The following is a 17,453-nucleotide window of genomic DNA, read 5'->3' as shown; positions in this document are numbered from 1 at the left end:
CTTCTTGTTGAATTGATCCCTTTACCGTTATGTAATGGCCTTCTTTGTCTCTTTTGATCTTTGTTGTTTTAAAGTCTGTTTTATCAGAGACTAGGATTGCAACCCCTGCCTTTTTTTGTTTTCCATTTGCTTGGTAGATCTTCCTCCATCCTTTTATTTTGAGCCTATGTGTGTCTCTGCATGTGAGATGGGTTTCCTGAATACAGCACACTGATGGGTCTTAACTCTTCATCCAGTTTGCCAGTCTGTGTCTTTTAATTGGAGCATTTAGTCCATTTACATTTAAAGTTAATATTGTTATGTGGAATTTGATCCTGTCATTATGATGTTAGCTGGTTATTTTGCTCATTAGTTGGTGCAGTTTCTTCCTAGCCTCGATGGTCTTTACATTTTGGCATGATTTTGCAGTGGCTGGTACTGGTTGTTGCTTTCCTGTTTAGTGCTTCCTTCAGGAGCTCTTTTAGGGCAGGTCTGGTGGTGACAAAATCTCTCAGCATTTGCTTGTCTGTAAAGTATTTTATTTCTCCTTCACTTACAAAGCTTAGTTTGGCAGGATATGAAATTCTGGGTTGAAAATTCTTTTCTTTAAGAATGTTGAATATTGGCCCCCACTCTCTTCTGGCTTGTAGAGTTTCTGCTGAGAGATCTGCTGTTAGTCTGATGGGCTTCCCTTTGAGGGTAATCCGACCTTTCTCTCTGGCCGCCCTTAACATTTTTTCCTTCATTTCAACTTTGGTGAATCTGAGAATTATGTGTCTTGGAGTTGCTCTTCTTGAGGAGTATCTTTGTGGTGTTCTCTGTATTTCCTGAATCTGAATGTTGGCCTGCCTTGCTAGATTGGGGAAGTTCTCCTGGATAATATCCTGCAGAGTGTTTTCCAACTTGGTTCCATTCTCCCCATCACTTTCAGGTACACCAATCAGACATAGATTTGGTCTTTTCACATAGTCCTATATTTCTTGGAGTCTTTGTTCATTTCTTTTTATTCTTTTGTCTCTAAACTTCTCTTCTCGCTTCATCTCATTCATTTCATCTTCCATCACTGATACCCTTTCTTCCAGTTGATTGCATCGGCTCCTGAGGCTTCTGCATTCTTCACGTAGTTCTCAAGCCTTGGTTTTCAGCTCCATCAGCTCCTTTAAGCACTTCTCTGTATTGTTTATTCTAGTTATACATGCGTCTAAATTTTTTTCAAAGTTTTTAACTTTTTTTGCCTTTGGTTTGAATTTCCTCCTGTAGCTCGGAGTATGATCGTCTGAAGCCTTCTTCTCTCAGCTCGTCAAAGTCATTCTCCATCCAGCTTTCTTCTGTTGCTGGTGAGGAACTACATTCCTTTGGAGGAGGAGAGGCGCTCTGCTTTTTAGAGTTTCCAGTTTTTCTGCTCTGTTTTTTCCCCATCTTTGTGGCTTTATCTACTTTTGGTCTTTGATGATGGTGATGTACAGATGGGTTTTTGGTGTGGATGTCCTTTCTGTTGGTTTTTCTTCTAACAGACAGGACCCTCAGCTGCAGGTCTGTTGGAGTTTGCTAGAGGTCCACTCCAGACCCTGTTTGCCTGGGTATCAGCAGCGGTGGCTGCAGAACAGCAGATTTCCATGAACCGTGAATACTGCTGTGTGATCATTCCTCTGGAAGTTTTGTGTCAGAGGAGTACCCGGCCATGTGAGGTGTCAGTCTGCCCCAACTGGTGGGTGCCTCCCAGTTAGGCTGCTCGGGGGTCAGGGGTCAGGGGCCCACTTGAGAAGGCAGTCTGCCCGTTCTCAGATCTCCAGCTGCGTGCTGGGAGAACCACTGCTCTCTTCAAAGCTGTCAGACAGGGACATTTAAGTCTGCAGAGGTTACTGCTGTCTTTTTGTTTGTCTGTGCCCTGCCCCCAGAGGTGGAGCCTACAGAGGCAGGCAGCCCTCCTTGAGCTGTGATGGGCTCCACTCATTTCGAGCTTCCCAGCTGCTTTGTTTACCTAAGCAAGCCTGGGCAATGGCGGGCGCCCTTCCCCCAGCCTCGCTGACACCTTGCAGTTTGATCTCAGACTCCTGTGCTAGCAATCCGCGAGACTCCGTGGGCGTAGGACCCTCCAAGCCAGGTGTGGGATATAATCTCCTGGTGCGCCGTTTTTTAAGCCCGTCGGAAAAGCGCAGTATTAGGGTGGGAGTGACCTGATTTTCCAGGTGCCATCTGTTACCCCTTTCTTTGACTGGGAAAGGGAACTCCCTGACCCCTTGCGCTTCCCGAGTGAGGCAATGCCTCGCCCTGCTTTGGCTCGCGCACGGTGCACTGCACCTACTGTCCTGCATCCACTGTCTGGCACTCCCTAGTGAGATGAACCTGGTACCTCAGATGGAAATGCAGAAATCACCTGTCTTCTGCGTTGCTCATGCTAGGAGCTGTAGACCAGAGCTGTTCCTATTCAGCCATCTTGGCTGCCCCTGATTTCACATTCCTTGAGTTGATTTTTTATATGGCATAATGAAGGAGTCCAGTTTCAGTCTTCTGCGTATGGCTAGCCAGTTTTCCCAGCACCATTTATTGAATAGGGAGTTCTTTCCCCATTGCTTGCTTTTGTCAGCTTTGTCAAAAATCAGATGGCTGCAGGTGTGTGACATTTTTTCTGGTCTCTCTATTCTGTTCTATTGTTCTGTATGTCTGTTTTTATGCCGGTACCATGCTGTTTTGTTTACTGTAACCTTCAGCTTTGTTCTTTTTGCTTAGGATTGCCTTGACTATTCAGGCTCTTTTGTTCCATATGAAATTTAAAATAGCTTTCTCTAATTCTGTGAAGAATGTCATTGGTAGTTTGATAGGAATAGCCTTGAATCTGTAAATTGTTTTGGCAGTGTGGCTATTTTAACACTATTGATTCTTCCAACCTGTGAGCCTGGAATGTTTTTCCATTTGTTTGTGTCATATCTGATTTCCTTGAGCAGTGTTTTGTATTAATAATTCTCATTGTAGAGATTCACCTCCCTAGTTAGTTGTGGTCATTAGTATTTTATTTTTGTGGCAGTTGTAAATGGGATTACATTCCTGATTTGGCTGCCAGTTTGGATGTTGTTGCTGTATAAAAATGCTAGTGATTTTTGTACGTTGATTTTGTATCCTGAAACTTTGCTGAAATTGTTTATTAGATCAGGGAGCTTTTGTGCAGAGACTGTGGGATTGTCTAGATACGGAATCATGTTGTCTGCAAACAGGTATAGTTTGCTTTCTCTTTTCCTGTTTGGATGCCTTTTCCTTCTTTCTCTTGCCTGGTTGCTCTGGCCAGGACTTTCAGGACTATGTTGAACAGGAGTGGTGATAAAGGGTATGTTTAATTTCCTTATGTATTCTGATTATTAATCCCTTGTCAGATGGGTATTTGTCAAATATTTTCTCCCATTCTGTGGATTGACTCTTCACTGTGTTGATTGTTTCCTTTGCTGTGTGGAAGATTTTTAGCTTGATGTTAACTCCACTTGTCTATTTTTAATTGTGTTAACTGTGCTTTTGACAAAAAATTTTTGCCCAGACCAATGTCCTGGAGCATTTCTTCAATATTTTCCTCTAGTCATTTCATAGTTTTGGGTCTTATATTTAAGTCTTCAATCAATTTTGATTTGATATTTGTATATGGTGAGAGATAGTGGTCTAGTTAGTTTCATTCTTCTGCATTATGGTTGTTCAGTTTTCATATTGAAAAGACTGTCCTTTCCCCAGTGTGTGATCTTGGGATGTTTGTCGAAGATGAATTGGTTCCAAATGTGTAGATTTACATCTGAGTTCTCTATTCTGTTCCATTGGTGCATTTGTCTGAATATGAATTCTTCTAATCCATGAACATGGAATATCTTTCCATTTTTTGGTGTTCTCTTCGATTCCTTTCATCAGTGTTGTAGTTTTCTTTGTATTAATGTAGGTCTTTCACTTTTTTGGTTAAATTAATTCCTAGGTATTTTATATTATTTGTAACTATTGTAACATTTTCAGAATGTTGTTTGCTATTTGTATATATATAAGTAGTACTGAATTTTGTATATTGATTTTATATCTTGCAACTTTACTGAATTTGTTTATTTGTTCAAACAGCTTTTTGGTGGAGTCTTTAGGTTTTTCTAATATAAGATCATATTGTTTGCAAACAAGGGTAATTTTACTTCTTCCTTTCCAATTTGGATGCCCTTTATTTATTTCTCTTGCCTTATTACTCTGGCTAAGGCTTCCAGTATTATGTTGAATAAAAATAGTGAAAGGGGGCATTCTTGTCTTGTTCCAGATCTTTGAGGGATGACTTTCAATTATTCCATTTCCATATGATATTAGCTGTGGATTTGTCCTATGTGGCCTTAATTATTTTGAGGTATGTTCCCTCTATACCTAGTTTGTTGGGGGGGGAGGGACTTGTCAGAAAGAGATGTTGAATTTCATCAAATGCCTTTTCAGCACATATTCAAATTATCATATGGGTTTTGTGTTCTTGGTTCTTTTAATATGGTGTATTACATTTATTGATTTGTGTATATTGAACTATCCTGTATCCCTGGGATGAATCTCACTTGATCGTGGTGCATGATCTTTTTAAGTTGTTGCTGAGTTCATATTGCTAATATGTTGTTGAGGATTTTTACATCTGTGTTTATTAGTGATATTGGCATATAGTTTTCTTTTGTTGTTGTGTCCTTGTCTTGTTTTGGTATCAAGGTAATGCTGGCCTCCTAGAATGAATTTGGAGGTGTTCTGTCCTCTTCAAGTTACAGAGCAGAGTTAGAATTTCCAAGACTGGGGACGGCAGTCCTGCCTTTCCTCTTTGTCTTTGTCCTGAGGCATATTTCTCCCTTTAGGCACTCATGATGTTTCCCATGTGTGGTAGTATCCAACAGCTCCTGAGTATTCTGCTCAGTTTCTTGCTGTTGTTTGCTTTTTGGATTTTTTCCTTTCTTTTTCTACTACTTTTTCTTCTTAAATTCAGTTTGAATAATTTCTATTGACCTGCCTTGTAGTTAACCAATTCTTTTTTTTTTTTTTTTTTTTTTTTGAGGCAGAGTCTCGCTCTGTCGCCCAGGCTTCAGTGCAGTGATGCGATCTCAGCTCACTGCAGCCTCCGCCTCCTGGGTTCAAGCGATTCTCCTGCCTCAGCCCCCAAGTAGCTGGGATTACAGGCACACACCACCATGCCTGGCTAGTTTTTGTATTTTTAGTAGAGACATGGTTTCTCCATGTTGGTCAGGCTGGTCTTGAACTCCTGACCTGAGGCGATCCATCCACCTCAGCCTCCCATAGTGTTGGGATTACAGGCATGAGCCACTGCACCCGGCCAGCCAATTCTTTCTTTGGCTATATCAAGTTTACTTGTGACTCTGTTGAAGGCATTCTTTATTTCTGTTACAGTGCTTTTAATTTCTATCATTGCCATTTGGCTCCTTCTTATAGTTTTAATATGTGTGATGAATCTGCCTCTCTGTTCATTCATATGTTCTACTTTTTTCATTAGAGCATTTAACATGTTAATCATTATTTTAAATTCCCTCCTGAAAGTTTCAACTTCTTTTTTACATCTGATTTTGAAATTGTTGATTGATTTGTCTCTTCAGACTTTTGTTCCCTTGACTTCTTGGACATCTTGTAATTTTTGTTGTTGTTGAAAGCTCAACATTTTGTGTAGGAGCCTGGACCCTGCCTTTAGTGTAGGCCATGCCTTTCATGTATGCAGGATTGAGCTGTCTGGTCAGGAGCTGGGTTGGGTTTCACGTTTGTGGTCCACTTGGCTTTAGGTCTCCCCACTTAGATTTGGATCTTCCCTTTGTACAGCTCCCCAAAGACAATGTGTTTCTTATAGCTTTCCCACCTGTATTTCAGTGTTATCTTTACTCAACCCTTGTTAGATTGGCCTTGAGGTGAAGGTGAGGGGCAGGTAAGGAAGGGGATATTTTCTGATGTTCCAATTAAGTTTCCTTTCTAGGCATTAAATTTTGGCCTCAAGGTTTCTGATCCTCTCTCAGAATGTTGGGCCTGGAAGGTATTCCTGTCCCTCGTTCAGACTAAGGCTTTCATCTATTCCATTTCTCCTGTCTTCAGTGGGCTTCCACCAGTACACTATATAGCTACAATTTTGTTGCCCTTGCCTCTGAAGATTAAGGCTTTGGTTCTGTAGGGGAGATAGGTCTGAAGTGGATTTCAGCAGTGATTTTTCTTTCCTCTCTGCCTGTCAGCATTAGAGTGGAAGCTTTCTCAGGACCTTCCCCAGTCTACCCTGTGCAAGAGGGTTTCAGCCTTGCTATGTGTGGAGCTACCAGGGGCTTCATACTCTCACGTTAGCCCACATTTAGCCTTTAGCAAGCTTTATAGATTTCTAGCTAAATATCTTTACCAGCTTCACTAGCATTTAGTGGTATGTGTCCTAGGTATTCAAATGTTCACCTTCCCACAGGTGCCTTTTTCTTCTGTTATCATTCTCGTTCCATCTGCTTTATTTTTTCTTCAGAAAATTTTCTAATACAAAAAGCCTAAAAATAATAAACATTTTTGTATATACTACCCAGAATTGACAGCTAACATTTTATCTTTTCAAGTTTATTTTTTAATTAAAGTAATAAAACTTTAAAGTTGAAGGTTATTTTGTTTTCCATTATCAGTCTCATTCTCTACCCCAACACCAATTGGAGTGTTCTTTTAAATAATAAAGTGCTCTCACTCCTAGAGATCTTGCTTCATTAGATCTGGCACATTGGTTGGGAATATATAGCATATGATTCTGAAGCCCTCTGATATCTGTCCACTGAAGAAAAAGAAAGATGAGACATTCTAGTTGTGAGAGAGGAGGTCATAACTAAGTGGCTCTTTAATAAGGATGTAATGCTTATAAAATTATTTTTCCTTGTTTTGAAATACACAATAAATTATTAACCATAGTCACTCGATTGTGCTGCTGAACACTAGATGTTATTCTTCCTAACTGTATTTTTATACCCATTAACCGTCCCCTCTTAATCCCCACATCCCCACTAGTTTTTCCATCTTCAGGTAACTACCATCATTTTAGTCTCTGTCTCCCTGACTTCAAAAATTGGAATGTTCCTAACACAAAGAAATGATGAAGTGTTTGAGGTGATAGATATCCCAAATACCCTGATTTGATCATTACATTTTGTATGTTTGTATCAAATTATAACATATACCCCATAAATATGTGCAACTTTTCTGTATCCATAATAATTTAAAAATTTAAAAAACAAATTTTTTTTTCCTAGAGTTGCTTTGATACCATAGCTTTGCTGCTTACCTGGGGAATCCAAAATTTAAGTTTCTTAATGCTGATTGAAGCTACCTTATAACTTCTCAAAGCAGTAATATATGATTGTAGAGGATGAAAAACTCTTAAGTTACTACTATTTATGAGGAAACTAGGTATTCTTTGAATTAGAAATTTGTTAGAGGAATCTATCATCTCTTCTTTCTTTCCTCCATGCACATTTATTAGATGCCGTGTCTGTGTCTGAATTGCTTTGTAACAAATCTCAAAATTTAGTGGCTTAAGGCAATATTGACTTACTGTTTCTCTTTATTCTGTGGGTTGACAGTCGGGGCACTTTTTCTGCTGGTATTGTTCATGCAGTGGGGGTCATTCAGTACTAGATTAGAGCTTGGGGATTCGAGTTATTCTGACAGACCTGTGTGGCAGTTCAGGCTGATAGCTGAAGTTTCTTGTCTTTTCTACATGGCCTTTCATCTTCCAAGAGTTAGACTATGATTCTTCACATCATGATGGCTTAGGGTCCCAAAAAGAAAAGAGTGGAACTTGCAATACCTCTTAAGCCCTATGCCCAGGAACTCATACAGTGATACTTCTGCCACCTTGTGTTAGTCAAAGCAAGTCACAAGGCCAGCCAGATTCAAAAGAATGGAAAAATAGACTCAGTTTCCTGGTGAGAAGTAGCAAGGTCACATTGCAAAGGAGTCTGGACATGGGAAGCAGTTATTCATTTGTGGCCTTTATAATAATCTTCCACAAATGCCTATAAGTTGGGCACTGTGCTTAGTACTGGTGATAGACGATAAGTAGCTTGTTTCAGTATCTTAATTTTGTTTTATATATTTGATAATTTTATGATGCAAGTTCACTGTGCACTGGTATCAATCCCAGGGGAGGACTGTAAACACCTTGCCAATATTGTGTACCAGTATCAATCCACTGGCATGAGTCTGGTGAGACAGAACACTCGCACAACAAGTTTAGGGAAGCAACTTTATTACTCACAGACAGGCAGCAAGGGACAATAGACACCTAAGGATTCATGGCAAGCTCATCCCCCAAAGCTTAGGATAGCTGCCAAGGATGGATGGAGTCTCACGTGCACGTCGTTCATGTCTCACCACAGCTGAGGAACTCTGAAAGCCTGCTCTGCCCTGGGTTTTATACCTAGGAGCAACTTGATGAGCTGTGCTAAAGCATTGCAAGACATCCTGTTCTAGGAGTGATGGGAACAGAGCTTGGCTTTACTGGCAATTCCTTCATAGTTCTTGCATTTCCAGCACATCATTCTACAGTTACTCTGAGATTTACAAGTGAGAAAGCGAGGAAGAGCTGGGTTGCCTAGATCTTTCAGGGACTTGCCCTACAATAACATCATATAAAATGTATTTTTTTCCCTCAGTGTTCTTCACATTCCCAATTTTAATTGTTCATTGTATAATTTTGAGTGAGTTATTGCTATTTAGTAAAAGTGGAAAATCTTAAATATTCTTGAGTGTGTTGGCATATAGATATTTGCATAATCTACATAAAGATTATCTGTAAAGTGAGATATAAAGAGAAAGTGTGGGTGTGTGTACAGTTTGTAAATGATTACATATTTAAGTCATTAATTTCATAAATATTTGGATGTCTCTGTGCCAGGCATTGGTTCATGTAGCAGTGAATAAGAGAGAAACATTCCTTATTCTCAGAGAACTTCAATTTCAGTGGCAAGAGATGTAAAACAGATTTATGTTAGATGGTGATGAAAGTGTTTTCAGAAAAAATACGAGGACATAGAGTCATGGGTCTAGAGTGTGCACTCAAAACATTTTATGTTGTCTAATCATCTTATGCCAAGAATTCTCAATTTTTCCCAACTGAGTTTGCTAGAAGGATGGATACATTACCATCAATAACAGTAGCACCTTAAGACTATGATTCTCTGTCAGATAAAGCAGAGCTCAGAGGCAAATGAGAATAGGAATGGGAGTGGGAGATACAAGTACAGTTTACCCTTAAGCATGTGTGAGTTAGAGATACTGACCCCTCATGTTGTTAAAAAATATACGTATAACTTTGGACTCCACTAAAACTTAAGTACTAATAACCTACTGTTGACTGGATGCCTTACTGATAACAGAAACGGTCAATTAACACATATTTTTCATGTCACATGTATTATTATATTTTGTAATTCTTACAGTAGAGTAAGCTAGATAAGTAATGTTATTAAAGTCATAAGGAAGAGAAAATATATTTTTCATTAAATAGAAGTGGATCATCATAAAGATCTTTATCCTCATAGTCATGTTGAGTAGGCTGAGGAGGAAATGGAAGAGGAGAGGCTGGACTTGCTGTTTCAGGTGGCAAGGTGGAAGAAAATCTATAAGTAACTATCTATAAAAGTAGATATCTATAAAATATCTATTTCTTATAAAAATCTATAAGTAAACCTGTGCAATGAACCTTGTTGTTGTTAATTGTCTGTCTTTTTAAAATGTTCTCCCAAGTGGTTCTAACATGCCCCTGGGGAGCTATGCCCATCTGTTGAGAATCTGTCTCAAGTTATTATTTAGAGTTTCATGCGCGTCTGTGTGAAGAGACCACCAAACAGGTTTTGTGTGAGCAACATGGCTGTTTATTTCACCTGGGTGCAGGCGGGCTGAGTCCGAAAAGAGAGTCAGCGAAGGGAGATGGGGTGGGGCCGTTTTATAAGATTTGGGCAGGTAAAGGAAAATTACAGTCAAAGGGGGTTTGTTCTCTGGCGGGCAGGAGTGGGGGTCGCAAGGTGCTCAGTGGGGGAGCTTTTTGAGCCAGGATGAGCCAGGAAAAGGACTTTCACAAGGTAATGGCATCACTTAAGGCAAGGACCGGCCATTTACACTTCTTTTGTGGTGGAATGTCATCAGTTAAGGCAGGGCGGGGCATTTTCACTTCTTTTGTGATTCTGCAGTTACTTCAGGCCATCTGGGCATATACGTGCAAGTCACAGGGGATGCGATGGCTTGGCTTGGGCTCAGAGGCCTGACATTCCTGCCTTCTTATATTAATAAGAAAAATAAAACAAAATAATGTTGAAGTGTTGGGGCAGCAAAAATTGTTGGTGGGTGGTATGGAGAGAGAGAATAGGCAATGTTTCTCAGGGCTGCTTCGAGCAGGATTAGGGGTGGCATGGGAACCTAGAGTGGGAGAGATTAAGCTGAAGGAAGATTTTGTGGTAAGGGGTGATATTATGGGGTTGTTAGAAGAAACATTTGTTGTGTAGAATTATTGGTGATGGCCTGGATACGGTTTTGTATGAATTGAAAAACTAAATGGAATAAGAGAAGGAGAAAAACAGGTATAAAAGGTCTAAGAATTGGGAGGACCTAGGACATCTGATTAGAGAGTGCCTAAGGAGATTCAGTATAGTCCTGCCAGCAAAGATTATTTATTTACTTCAAGAGTTAAGAGTGGCAGTTTGGGGATAGCACGAGGAGACATCAGCTGTGATAGCTTGGAGAAACAGTGTAAACCGGCAGTGTAAACAAGAGCAGGGCATGTATGAGTAGTTGAGAACGGAGAATAGGAGTATGACTAGACAGAAAATAGTAGGGATGACAAGTTTTTTGGGGGCACAGTCTAAGTTGGTCTGGTATCTGGAATGAGACTGGAGCCTAATAAAAAGAAGTGTCTATACAGGAGTTCAAATGGCCTGTACTTTGTAGCATTCTGAGGACAGGTCTGACTTCTGAGAAGGGAAAGTGATAAAAGTATTGTCCAGTCCTTTTTAAGTTGGTGGCTGAGCTTGGTGAGGTGTCTTTTTAAAAGACCTTTAGTCCGTTCTACTTTTCTTGAAGACGGAGGACCGTAAGAGATATAAAGGTTTCACTGAATACTAAGAGCCTGAAAAACTGCTTGGTTGATTTGACTAATAAAGGCTGGTCTGTTATCAGACTGTATAGAGGGGTGAAGGCTAAAGTAAGGAATTATATCTGACAGAAGGGAAGAAATGACTGCAGTGGCCTTCTCAGACCCTGTAGGAAAGGCCTCTACCTATCCAGTGAAAGTGTCTACCTAGACTAAGAGGTATTTTAGTTATCTGACTGGGGGCATGTTGAGTAAAGCTAATTTGCCGGTCCTCGGTGGGGGCAAATCCTTGAGCTTGATGTGTAGGGAAGGGAGGGGGCCTGAATAATCCTTGAGAAGTAGTAGAATAGCAGATGGAACACTGAGAAGTTATTTCATTGAGGATAGATTTCTACGATGGAAAGGAAATGAGAGGTTCTAAGAGGCGGGCTAGTGGCTCGTACTATAGCATAGCCTGCCTTTGCTGGTGTGTGGTGATTAGGCCTGGTGGAACTGCCGTCAATAAACCAAGTGTGATCAGGGTGAGAAACAGGGAAGAGGGAAATAGGGGGAATGTCAGGTGGATCAGAGAGATGCAGTCATGAGGGTCAGGTTTGGTATCCGGAATACTGTGGGAGGCCAGATTGAAGTCCCGGCCAGGAACAATGGTAATTGTGGGAGACTCAACAAAGAGTGAGTACAGCTGAAGGAGCTGGGGAGCGGAAAGTATATGCGTCAGGTATGAGGAAGAAAATAGATTTTGGAAATTATGAGGGCTGTAGAGAGTGAGATGAGCATAGTTTGTGATTTTGAGGGCCTCTAAAAGTATTAAAGCAGTGGCAGCCGCTGCACGCAGATATGAGGGCTAGGCTAAAACAGTAAGGTCAAGTTGTTTGGACAAAAAGGCTACAGGACGCGATCCTGGTCCTTGTGTAAGAATTCCGACTGCACAGCCCTGCACTTTGGCTGTGTGTAATGAAAAGGAGGGAGAGCTAGAGTGGGGGCATTCTCTAAAGCTGTCTTCAAGGAACGGAAAGAGGAGTGGGGAAAGAATTTAGGATCTATGGGGTCAGCTAGGTTTCCTTTTGTGAGTTTATATAATGGTTTTGTTAGGATGGCAAAACCAGGTATCCAAAGGCGAAAATATCCAACCATGCCCAGGAAGGAAAGGAGTTGTTTTGTAGAAGGGGTTGGGATTTGAGAGATCAGTTGGACACGATCGGCAGGGAGAGCATGTGTGTTTTTATGAAGAATTATGCTGAGGTAGGTAACGGATGGAGAAGAAATTTGAGCTTTGGAGGGAGATACCCGATATCCTTTGGAGAATAAATGCTGAGGGGAGCAGAAGCGTGTCTTGTTGAGAAGATTCAAAGGAGGGGCTACAAAGAAGAAGGTCATCAATATATTGAATAAGGTGAGAAGCAGAGGGGTGGAAAGAAAGTAAATCATGAGAAAGAGCTTGGCTGAAGTAATGAGGGCTGTCTCTGGAGCCTTGCGGCAGCACAGCCCAGGTAAGTTGCTGGGACTGATGGGTGTCAGGGTTAGTCCAAGTGAAAGCTAGGAAGAGGCTGGGATGAAGGGTGCAAAGGAATAGTAAAGAAAGCATGTTTGAGATCTAGAACAGAATAATGGATAGTAGAGGGAGGTATTGAGGATAGGAGAGTATACGAGTTTGGCACGACGGGGTGGATAGGCAAAACAATTTGGTGGATAAGGCGCAGATCCTGAACTAATCTGTAAGACTTGTCAGGTTTTTGGACAGGTAAAATGGGGGAATTGTAAGGAGAGTTCATAGGTTTTAGAAGCCCGTGCTGTAGCAAGCTTTAATCCTTTTAAAGCGTGCTGTGGGGTGGGATATTGGCGTTGAGTGGGGTAAGTGTGATTAGGTTTTAATGGGATGGTAATGGGCATGTGATCAGTTGCCAGGGAAGGAGTAGAAATGTCCCATACTTGTGGGTTAAGGTGGGGGGATACGAGAGGAAGACACGAAGGAGGCTTTGGGTTGGGGAGAAGGGTGGCAGTGAGATGCAGCTGTAGTCCAGGAATAGTCAGGGAAGCAGATAATTTGGTTAAAATATCTCGGCCTAATAAGGGAACTGGGCAGGTGGGGATAACTAAAAAAGAGTGCATAAAAGAGTGTTGTCCAAGTTGGTACCAGAGTGGGGGAGTTTTTCAGGGGTTTTGAAGCTTGGCTGTCAATACCCACAACAGTTATTGGGGCGAGGGAAACAGGCCCTTGAAAAGAAGGCAATGTGGAGTGGGTAGCCCCCATATCGATTAAACAGGGGATGGACTTACCCTCCACTGTGAGAGTTACCCGAAGCTCGGCGTCCGTGATGGTCCAGGGAGCTTCCCAGGCAATCGGGCAGCGTCAATCTTCAGTCGCTGAGCCGAGCAGATCTGGGAAGAAGTCAGTCAGAGAGCCTTGGGCTAGAGCTTTAGGGGCTCTAGGAGTGGCTGCCGGGCGAGCTGGGCAGTCTGCCTTCCAGTGGATCCCTGCAAGATGGGATATGGCTTGGGAGGAATCCAGGGCTGCGGGCATTCCTTGGCCCAGTGGCCAGATTCCTGGCACTTGAAGCAAGATCCTGATGGAGGAAGTGTTGTAGGAATGCTTGTCTGCTGCGGCTTAGGCGTGTGCGGCTTAGGCATTTTGAAGTTCTTGTATGCTGGAGGTGTGGCTGGGTTTTGTCTCACAACAGAGGCAAGTAATTGTAACTCAGAAATGCGTTGCTGTCTGGCTGCTTCCTCTCTATTATTGTATACCTTGAAGGCAAGGTTGATTAATTTCTGGTGTGGGGTTTGAGGGCCAGATTCTAATTTTTGAAGTTTTTTTCCTAATGTCAGGAGTGGATTGGGTGATAAAATGCATGTTAAGAATAAGGCGGCCTTCTGGCCCTTCTGGGTCTAGGGCGGTATAGTGTCTAAGGGTTGCTGCTAAGCAGGCCATGAACTGGGCTGGGTTTTTATATTTGAAAAAGAGCCTAAACGCTATCTGATTTGGGATAAAGAAAAAGGAGTATTAACCTTGACTATGCCTTTAGCTCCAGCCACCTTTTTAAGAGTAAATTGCTGGGCAGGTGGGGGAGGGCTAGTTGCGGAATGAAACTGTAAGCTGGACCGGGTGTGAGGAGGGGAGGTGATAAAAGGATCATAGGGTGGAGGAGCAGAGGCTGAGGAAGAATTGGGACCTAGCTCGGCCTGGTGAGGAGAGAGGTCAGATGGGTCTGTAGAAAAGGAAGGTTAGAAAGACTCAGCAACGCTTGGGGTTGGTACTGAGGGAACAGGTGGGAGGGAAAGAAGGAAGATTTGGGACTAGTTGCATTGGGAACAGAGACTAGAAAGGGACTGATGTGTAAAAGAGTGCCTGGATGTCAGGCACTGCAGACCTTTTGCCTATTTTATGACAAGAATTATTTAGATCTTGCAGAATGGAGAAATGGAAAGTGCTGTTTTCTGGCTATTTAGAACTACTGTCGAGTTTGTATTGGGGTCAAGCGGCATTGCAGAAGAAAATAAGGCATTTAGGTTTTAGGTCAGGTGTGAGTTGAAGAGGTTTTAAGTTTTTGAGAACACAGACTAAGGGAGAAGAAGGAGGAATGGAGGGTGGAAGGTTGCCTATAGTGAAGGAGGCAAGTTTAAAGAAAAGGGAGAGTAGAGACACGGAGGGAAGCGGTTCGGGGGTTCTTACCCTCCAGAAAAGCGGGAAAGGGGTAGGGGCACAGAGATATGAGGTTGGGGCATGGAAATAAGGGATTGGGGCGCAGAGATATAAGAGGTTGGGGTGCAGAAATAAGGGATCGGGGCACAGAGATACGAGGTTGGGGTGTGGAAATAAGGGATTGGGGCACAGAGATATGAGGTTGGGGTACTTGCCCCTCCCCTGGAAAAGTGGGACTTGCCACTAAGGGTGAAGGAGAAGGGGTTGGGGGTTTCTTGCCCCTGCCCCAGAAAAGCAGAGAAGGGGTAGAGACACAGAGAGAAGGGGTTGGGGTACTTGCCCCTCCCCCAGAAAAGCAGGACTTGCTGCTAAGGGTGAAGGACCAAGGTAGGCATCCCTGCATGGTCTGACACCTCTGAAACGTGGGTGAATAATCAGAGAGGCGTCCCTGCAATGATTAAACACCAAAGGAAGGCCACCTTCCCTAGTCTGTGACCAGCGCCGGAGTTTTGGGTCCATGGATAAAACGTGTCTCCTTTGTCTCTACCAGAAAATGAAAGGAATTGAAATTAAGAGAAGGGAGAGATTGAAGTGTGGCGCCAAGATTGAAAGGAGAAAGAGGTTGAGGGATAGTGAGGGAGGTTGGAGAAGAGAGTGAAAAGAGGCCGCTTACCCGATTTAAAATTGGTGAGATGTTCCTTGGGCTGGTGGGTCTGAGGAGCTGAGGTTGTAGGTGGATCTTTTTCACGGAGCAAAGAACAGGAGGACAGGGGATTGATCTCCTCCCAAGGGAGGTCCCCCGATCTGAGTCATGGCACCAAATTTCATGTGCGTTTGTGTGAAGAGACCACCAAACAGGCTTTGTGTGAGCAACATGGCTGTTTATTTCACCTGGGTGCAGGCGGGCTGAGTCCGAAAAGAGAGTCAGCGAAGGGAGATAGGGGTGGGGCTGTTTTATAAGATTTGGGCAGGTAAAGGAAAATTACAGTCAAAGGGGGTTTGTTCTCTGGCGGGCAGGAGTGGGGGTCGCAAGGTGCTCAGTGGGGGAGCTTTTTGAGCCAGGATGAGCCAGGAAAAGGACTTTCACAAGGTAATGTCATCACTTAAGGCAAGGACCGGCCATTTACACTTCTTTTGTGGTGGAATGTCATCAGTTAAGGCAGGGCAGGGCATTTTCACTTCTTTTGTGATTCTGCAGTTACTTCAGGCCATCTGGGCATATACATGCAAGTCACAGGGGATGCGATGGCTTGGCTTGGGCTCAGAGGCCTGACATAGAGAATGTGACCACTAAGTGTGCTTCTGTGAAATCATATTAACTATCTGGGCATTTAGTAACATCAAATTATAGCCTTATATTTAATGAATGACATCTTTTATGTTCAAAATAGCTATAATGTAAATCTAGTCAACATGTAATTCTAATAAAAATAGACATATTTATGCTACGTTTTTAACATATGTCTTTTTGTGGAGGAAAAAAGCCTTTTTGTGGGGGAAAAAGAAATAGAAAAACAAAGATTTTTTTTTAACCTGTTGATTTGGTAATTTGTTTTGCAAATCCAAACTTACTGAACTACAAAATTACAATTCAAATTTTATATCAACACATTTCCAAATGAGGAAAGCAAATATGAATTTAGGAACATTTTTATTACTGAGGAGCTAATAACTTTCCAGAACTGATAATGGAAATCAGCTATGTGAAATTGCATTTCTTTTATGAACTATAACAAGATATACGGCCGTATAGTTTTGATTCACTTAGCCACCAACTGATTGGTCTTTTGACTAGATATTCAAAATGTAGTTTTAAATTGAGCTGTTATGAAATTGAAAACTCTAAAAAATTTTCATCTTTGTCAGATTACTGTAATTATAAATAACCCAGTTTCTACATGCTATCTTTCATATAATGTGGGCCTGAGAAATTAGCAAATTAAATTTTAGTGTGGGCAGCAATGTTAAGTATTTGTCTGAATATCTGAAGCTAACTTTTACATATTCTTACTTGGAAATAGAACAGGCCAAAGAACAGTCACTCTGGCCATATGCATATCAATAAGGCTTGGTAGAAGGTTTAGGGAGGAAAGAAGAGAATACAAAGAATAACGCACTACTAAAGTTCTCCTTCCCTCCAATCTCTGCCTTTTCCTCTATCATGCAAAACTGTCCCTGTGCAAACCTGAATTAAGCAAAGACACATGGCATCTTCCAGGGAGTTTGCTGAGCTCTAAGTTAAAGTGGTTTTCTAACCCCTTGAGATATGCCAAATGATAATGGTTGCAGTACAGCCAACAAGAATTTCAGTCTAGAAGCTGGAACAACTTTAAAACTATTATGTGTGTTCATCCAGGTTTCTTCCTTTTGAATAAAATATAGTGACTTCTCTTGCTTGATGAGGTGATCTCTAGGAGTACATTTAATATTTGCCCTTTATGGAAATAATAAAATTAAAGGTACCAAAATTCTGATCATAAACATTTCAGACCACTCTGTTTTAGTGAACTGTAGCCTCTTATTGCAAGAACAGATGTTAATTTGTGGCATTTGGTATATTTTAATCATTGAGAAACAAAGAAAACTTTTATCAGGGATTTCACGGCACTAACTTTTTTGTCTCCTTTGCCACTGCTTTCCAGTGTTTGCTTTTGGCAGCACTCTAGTCCTACATCTAGACAACCAGCAGATGAGCATTTTTGGTTTAGCAAATCTTTTGGGGGCCCCCAAAAAGGAAAACAGTTTTGTTGAAACTTGTCT

At 41.8% G+C, this 17,453-nt stretch overlaps 1 protein-coding gene across 2 annotated transcripts in view; it reads left to right on the top strand.

Annotated features, from left to right (window-relative positions):
• The window catches only part of UGGT2 (UDP-glucose glycoprotein glucosyltransferase 2), a 276,140-nt gene that overhangs the window by 49,785 nt on the left and 208,902 nt on the right, over window positions 1-17,453 (top strand). The gene's annotated exons all lie outside the window — the stretch shown is intronic.

Source organism: Pongo abelii, chromosome 14 (genome assembly GCF_028885655.2).
Source record: "Pongo abelii isolate AG06213 chromosome 14, NHGRI_mPonAbe1-v2.0_pri, whole genome shotgun sequence".
In the NCBI taxonomy this organism is placed as follows: Eukaryota; Metazoa; Chordata; class Mammalia; order Primates; family Hominidae; genus Pongo; species Pongo abelii.
The sequence above is the reverse complement of the archived record's forward strand: the minus strand, read 5'-3'. Positions and strand labels throughout refer to the sequence as shown.